Source organism: Leptonotus elevatus, chromosome 17 (genome assembly GCF_054856555.1).
Source record: "Leptonotus elevatus isolate MCC_2025b chromosome 17, RoL_Lele_1.0, whole genome shotgun sequence".
NCBI classification, from domain to species: Eukaryota; Metazoa; Chordata; class Actinopteri; order Syngnathiformes; family Syngnathidae; genus Leptonotus; species Leptonotus elevatus.
Window position 1 is genome coordinate 11,839,540 of NC_141255.1, and position 7,715 is coordinate 11,847,254.

Genomic DNA, 7,715 nt, shown 5'->3' on the forward strand with positions numbered 1-7,715 from the left:
TATCAATATTGGCTTAATAAGGAAGCAGACGCATCTAGCAAGGTTACATCAGACTTCAGTACAATATTCCGATATTGCGCAATACTTAGGGGAAATGTTTTTACCAGCCGAGCAACCCGCCTGAAGAAGAGACGATCTTTGTTTGACCGTCAACTTCAAATGTAAAGTGGGCTCGTTTCTCTCCCGAAGTGATCTCGTCGTCACGCGACAAAAGTGTTACTAGCGTCTTTTAAATTTTAAGCACTGCGGACTTTTGTTTATACCATTGAATCATCGTTTCGATTGCAACAGACAGATGGAAAGGGCAGGAGATGGGCTGCTGGGGGCGTTCTGTGGCGCTAAATGTGGATGGCAAGCGGCGCCAAAATGGATGGGGGGGGGGGGGCACACTGTATGCAAAACAAGACTTGCACAGCAACCTCCAATCCACAAATGCGCCGCCAAAAGTGATTTAACAGGTTCGATGCAGAGGGAGGACGTGATTGCATTGCCATTGCATTGCACTCCCCCACCTTAATCAGGAGCGAAGTTTGAGGTCGCCTGAATAGGTCAAAAGGAAACTTCAGCAACTCGTGAACGCATGAATGAAATGAGACGTATCACTTAAACTTTAACTTCATCATGAAAACGATTTGCATGTTAAAACCCCTCAAAGAGTGACTGGTAAAGATGGTCCTTCAGCATCAGCAGTGTGTTAATACCGGTAACAAACTTTAGTCCCTCGCCAATGGCCAAGTTGGAATTTTGTCTTACTATAGAATAGAATAATGTGTCATTGCTTTGCTATACTGTATACACAAAGAGCAGGATTTATTCCTATGCAAATCTAAAAGTAAAATATGCAGACTCGTGAAAATGTGCAAATGTAAATATATACTATATGTTGGAGCTGAAGGCGGCCAACATAGTAACAGGTCTGGGTTTTGAAGTGTCTGTTTTGGGGTGTGGTGTTTATTGTCCCGTGGAGTGGCCGCTTGTGTGTCTTTTTGTGTTCATAGCAGCCAGCTGGGCAGGTTGCAACATGTCAGGATTGTCAGGGAAGTCAACTGACGCCGCTTGGGTGCCAAACAGCCACAAATGACACTTCTTCCCACCTTCCTATATGAACACTCTTATTTTAATTAATCTCTCAGCATCACTTGTGCAAATGTTGTCCAAGTCAACTAAAAGTGCTTTTGATCTAATTTAATTTCGAAAATGATGCCCTTGCTTCTTTATTGTCTTTAACTCCTTAACCCTTACATAGTTGATATTAAAAAAAAAAGTCTACACACCCCTGTTCAAATGCTAGGTTATTGTAAAATAAAGAATAAACCCAAGGTAAATAATTTCAAAACGTTTTCTACTATTAACTCATTCACTGCCATTGACGGCTATAGACGTCAAACATTCATTTTAACTTTCTATTAGTTTAACATTTTTTTCCCACTTTTCTTAACAAGAGTATGAAAACCTAGATTTTTTTATTGTATTAAAACAGATATAAAATCTGTGATTAATTGTGAGTTAAGTAGTAAAATCATGCGATTAATTACGATTAAAAATTGTAATCGCCTGATGCCCCTAATTTTTAATAATCCTTTTCCTTATTAAAAAAAAGATTATTAAAAATTAAAAAATATATATAAAAAAAGAAAATATTATTAAAAATTAGGGGCATCAGACAATTAAAATTTGTAATCGTAATTAATTGCATGACTTCACTAGTTAACTCACGATTAATCAAACATTTTATATCTGTTCTAAATGTACAATAATTTTTTCATACTCTTGTTAACAAAAATGGACAAATATGTTATTAGATTCTATTGGTTTAAATTTTTTTCCCACTTTTGTTAACAAGAGTATGAAAACCTAGTGTTTTTTTTATATTGTATTGGTACAGATATAAAATTTGTGATTAATCGTGAGTTAACTAGTGAAGTCATGCGATTAATTACGATTAAAAATAGTACTCACCTGACGCTCCTAATTTTTAATCATCTTTTCTTTAAAAAAAATGATTATTAAAAAGAAGGAAAAAAAGAAAAGATGATTAAAAAATTAGGGGCATCGGGTGATTAAAATTTGTAATCGTAATTAATCGCATGACTTCACTAGTTAACTCACGATTAATCACAAATTTTATATTTGTTCTAAATGTACTAAAAACAATTCTAGGTTTTCATACTCTTGTTAACAAAAATAGAAAAAACTAAACTCATAGAAATAGTTCAAATGATTTTTTTGACGTCTATAGCCGTCAATGGCAGTGAATGAGCTAATGTGACGCTACAATTTATTTTAGGAAAGCAGGTGACACACTCGTCAGGACGACATGATGAATCCAGTTGCCGTTCAAGTGAGTGTCAACAACTAGATTTTGTTTCATTTTTCTGCATTCTTCAGCACATTTCGGGTTTAAACTGAGCTTTTTTTTTGATTGCAGGAAAAATGGAATAGATGCTGTTTGTGTGCATCTGTGTGACCACTAGGGAGCTCTCTTTACCCTCTACTGCTGCTTTACTTCCAACTCCACAGAGGCAACAGGTCTTGGTTCAGAATTCTAGTCTGTTTTTACATGCATACACACAAATGCATACATACACATGATTCTACTGCTTTTGTATGGCTCCTTATAAAAAAATAAAATAAAATAAATAAATGTGTTGCAGCAAGCTGATAGCAGGGGGACCACACACAAGGAGTGAGAATTGGAGACTGCGTGTGGAAAATAACTGCAGTTGGCACAGATAGGCTTCTGTTGCCGTGATCGATGGCCTCTGACACGAGAGGTTGCGTGAAGTCGTTCGTCTCGCCGCCCGTCGATGAACAATCTGAAGGATATACAGCCAAATCTGCTGCTCTGCTGAGCCTCCAGCCATGTAGGCCCCTCCATCAGAGTGTGGACCCCCCCCCCCCCCCTTCCCATATACAGCAGCGCCTTCATGGGGGGGCTTAGAAGTGGCGCACCTGCGACCCAAGATTGATGAGAAAGGTCGCAGGCGTGTGATTGAAATGCTTGGCAACAGAGTTTCACCTGTTATAAATGATTGCCAAATGTTCTAATCAGATCACACGCTAAATCAGCGCAATATTTTACAAACGCATCGACGCCAGTTCAAGTCATACATTTGAAACTGGTCATCTATTTTGTCTACATGTATTCTGACGTAGAACCGTACTGCATCATCCTGAGAAGTGTTTTGTCACCACCCTTCCGTTTAGTGGTAGAAATACCTTTTGGTGTGATGCAATATTGACCTACAGTACAGCAATAAAAAAAATAAAAGTGCAGTTGTGGTTCGTACGTGTGCCCCTCAAGTGAGAGGTTCTGGGTTCAAGTCTGTTTTTGGAATGTGGGAGAAAGCCGGAGGAAAAATAATATTGTAAACTACTGTAACAATATGCAGTTCGAACTCGCACTCAAATATAGGAAAATTAGATTTTTACTTATATGTACTTAATGATTCAATTAAAATGTACTGCTGATAAAAGTTTGATGTGACCAAAATACATTTTTAAAGATTAAATGCAAATGTATTGAATTTAAAAGTTAAATACAACTAAATTGTACTTTACTTCACATACCACTAGAGGGCGGACATGCATACTAGTGGATCTATTATTCTCGGCCGGCAGAGGTGGGCAAAACCGTCAATACAACGGTCCGTCATTGGCGGTACTTCACAGATGGTACTTCTAATCTACAGTATTGTATTGACGGTTTTGCCCACCTTTGATATCAGGTAAGCCTAATAACGCTGACATTGGCCCGAAACCTTGTGCCGTCACTTTTCAAGAGACCCCCAATACAGCATGTTAGTTCAACCATTAAAAATGCATCATCAAAGACAGCAAGCCAGTTGTAATTTCTGTGCTTGGTGGATATACAATATAGCAGGTAGAGAATGACTGGATGGACTGAATCATGAGAGAGAAAGCTGGAATGTTTGATGGTGCCCAATGTGGTATTGAGGCTGCATTTTGAAGAAAAAAAATGGCGGTTGTTTCTTTAGTCCTCTATTAACCCCCCCCCCCAAATTAACTCATTCATTGCCAATGACAACTATAGACGTCAAAAAATCGAGATTTTTTTTCTGTACATTTAGAACAGATACAACATTTGTGATTAATCGTGAAGTCATGCGATTAATTACGATTACAAATTTAAATTGCCCGATGCCCCTAATTTTAAATAATATTTTCTTTTTCTTTTTTTAAATATATATTTGTTATTTTTAATAATCTTTTTTTTCATAAGGCCATTACAATTTTTAATCGTAATTAATCACATTATTTTACTAGTTAACTCACGATTAATTACAGATTTTATATCTGTTTCAATAATCTGTTTTAATACAATAAAAAAAATGGTTTTCATACTCTTGTTAAGAAAAGTGGTAAAAAATGTTAAACAAATAGAAATAGATCAAATAATTTTTTGACGTCTATAGCCGTCAATGGCAGTGAATGAGTTAATCTTATCATAAACTTGCTGAAAAGTTTACTTTTTTAGTTGTATTTAGAGTTAGATTCTTCTTTTCATCCTTGTATGAGTATTGTTGTTTTAATACAATGAAAAAAATCTCGGTTTTCATACTCTTGTTAAGAAAAGAGGGAAAAAAATGTTAAACTAATAGAAAGTTAAAATGAATTTTTGACGTCTATAGCCGTCAATGGCAGTGAATGAGTTAAACAAAATCTTCATCCCAAATGTAGTGTACAAATGGGCAAAGCCGGTAATAGTCCTATTTAGCCATTTGAAATATAATACACCGATGACCTTCTGTGTTTTAAAACAGAGCCGCTGCACCATCTGCACACGATAAGCACTGAAGGCCAGGACCCAGCTTTACATAAATGAATAAAACAGTGTGCCACTTACAAGCTGTAATAGGGTTTTATATTTGTTTATGTGCTTTACAGCGAAATGGGTGCACATGTCAGCAATGGTATCCATTTTGATTGATGGAAAGTAAGTGGAAGCAAACTTGCCTTACTTTTATTTACCTCTTAGCTCATGTTTAAAGTGCTCTTAAATTCACACTGCCTCATCCTTTCACATCCTCCCACTCTTGGCACTAGTGCAACACATGGCGCATCAAGAAGACTTCAAGACGTAAATAGTGACACATGCACCCATCTCAGAACCCACAGAGTTATTTTCATAATCGTGAACATGCCCTCAAGCTAAAGGCTCTTCAAAAAAAATTCTGCTTTTTTTCACGGTTAACAGCTCATCTCTTTCTAACATCTCTCTACACAAGGCATCTTTTTATTTATTTGTATTTTTTTATAGTTAGCCAACAGATTTGCTTTTATAGTGAAGATACCGTGAATCCCCAAATATTGTCTCATGCATTTTTATACTGTAAATCGTATTTTAACTGAGAAAAGTTCATACCTCTAAAGTTGCACACATTTTTTTCATGAGCATATTTTTAGGGACGGTGAAGTCTGAATGAGATTAGTAGAATTTACACCAGAATTATTTATACAGTATGTTGACTTATTTTTAGGGCAACACGGCGAGTAGTGGTGATAGAAAATGTAGGTATCTAAGATTGAACCTTGGGGGACATCTTGAGAGGAAAGCATGGAAAGATCCATGGTTTCTTTTGGGGAAATTAGGTTTCTTTTAGACAATAATTAACAACTGGCTTGCCGCAGTTTACACTTACAAATTGTCAAAAAGTGAGCCGCACAACTGGAACGTTACAATTTTGCCATTCAAGTCAAATCCAATCAAAACTAACCGTACTTCTTTTCACTTTTCAAACTTGTTCCATTCTTTAAAAGATTAATATTGTTAACTGAGGGGGGTGGGAGGCGGGGTGTTCTAAAATTCAGGACATTATCATTTCCCATGACACTTAGATGTTTGGGAATCACTGGCTTAAAGGAGCATTCATTCCAGTCGGCCTCCAAGTCCTTTATCCTTGAACTCTCCACCTTGAGAGACCAGTAGTAGCTGAAGGTCTCGAGCCCCTTGGACACTCTAAAGGGAGCGAGGACGACAAAGGTGCATAATGCAATGTGAAGCGCCGCGTAGCCCGAGGCACGGGCTCTATAGTCCGTCACCCACCATCTATGACCGATGATTGTATTCTCTCTGTGATGTTCGAGGCCATCCATCACACTGTGGAGCTTTCAGCTTTCGTACATATTTAAGCATGTGTAAGGTCGATTCTCTGTTTGGCTCTGACCTTGTTCCAGACTGTGGATTACACATGGGGTCAAAACAGGTTAAGGCATAATGCGCTTTGTTTCGTCTTGAAAGGTGACATCTCTGCGTTGGAGTGGCCTAAAAATGGCAAGAGCGCTGCTCCTGAGTACTAACTGGAACCGCAGCTCCAAATGAAACCACAGCCTAAATATGTCATCAACTCATTTATGGAATGTTTCATATATCTCAAACTTTACAACAGGTCCCAAGTCTCTCTAGATGTTTTGGTGAATTGTGATTGCTAATCTAGACAATATAGAGGCAATGTTATTGTACATAAAGGGCAGAGTAGAGCTTTGCAACACCAGATGTCACTGCTTACATTCCATTTTATATTTAATACAAACCAGAATTGATGATGCTGATTTTAATTGCCATACCTCTTTTTTTCTTTCTTTCTGGAGAGCTCAGTTTATTCGGCAATTTTACCGATTTGACATGTCATCATCATTGCTCCTTCTTTTATTATTATTATTATTATTATTTTAATTATTATTATTTTTTATTTTTTTATATATCTTTTTATTATTATTTTTTTTAAATTATTATTTTTTATTATTATTTATTTTTGTAAATATTTTTTTATTTTGTATGTGGGTGTGTATTCATTAGTTCACCTAAAACCTATTAAAAAATCCCATACCGTTCACCTAAACCGAACACTTCAGAACCCAGCCAGAGCCGTGAGGCCGTCAGGAGACCAGAGGAAGGACCAAAGAAAAGAAAGGAAAGTGAAATCCAGCACCGACCAGACACCACCCACCACCCACCACCCACCGGGCCACCAACCAGAGTCCTTCACCAACCCCCAAAAAAAATTCCAACAAATCAGGGAGACCTCAAGAGACCAAAGGAGAGACTGAGGAAAGGAAGGAAGGACAGACTAATTGCCATACTCCTAACGTAGAATAGTGGACACATCCCATCATAAGGGGTCTTACTCCGGCACAAACCGCCATGTTGTTGTGTTCTTTCCAGCTCACGATGCAGAGTAATAATAAAAAAAGAAACTGCCAAAGTAAGGCCAACAGCCAGTGGCAGCAAACAGCGCTCGTAGCTCGTATTTGTGATTCAATATGGAGCCGCTGTTGAGCAAATGGAGCCGTGGGCTGATGATCCGTTTCACTGCCGTGGTGGCGGGCTGAATCCGCCGAGCCGAGCCTCCTGCAGGCTTCCGGCTCTCCTCCATTACAGATTCATCACACGCAAAAAAAAAGCCTGCGAGTAGCTGGCTGCCTGGCCGTTCTCCAAATTGCGTCAAATTGTTTTCTTCTGATATTGCTTCATATTATTCTTATTTTTCGTCCGATTTGATGAAATCACATCACATCAGGCAGCTGATGAGAGAGGACTGAGCATATCCAAACATCTTTATTATACAGCTCCACTATTTACCTGATGAGTCATATTTCCCACATCATCTATTTGTATTCCCGTCTCTGACCAAACTGTCGACTATTGTTGAGGGGAAATTGACTATGGGTGCAGGCCATTAGTTGCTGCTTCA

The 7,715-nt window shown here is 38.0% G+C and overlaps 1 long non-coding RNA gene across 1 annotated transcript; it reads left to right on the forward strand.

Annotated features, from left to right (window-relative positions):
* Nucleotides 1-603: 603 nt before the first annotated feature.
* LOC147159904 (uncharacterized) lies at nt 604-3,066 on the forward strand. Its single transcript, XR_015090417.1, has 4 exons — nt 604-703; nt 2,288-2,341; nt 2,429-2,529; nt 2,655-3,066. It is a non-coding gene; the product is annotated as an uncharacterized LOC147159904 (long non-coding RNA).
* The last annotated feature ends 4,649 nt before the right edge of the window (nt 3,067-7,715 follow it).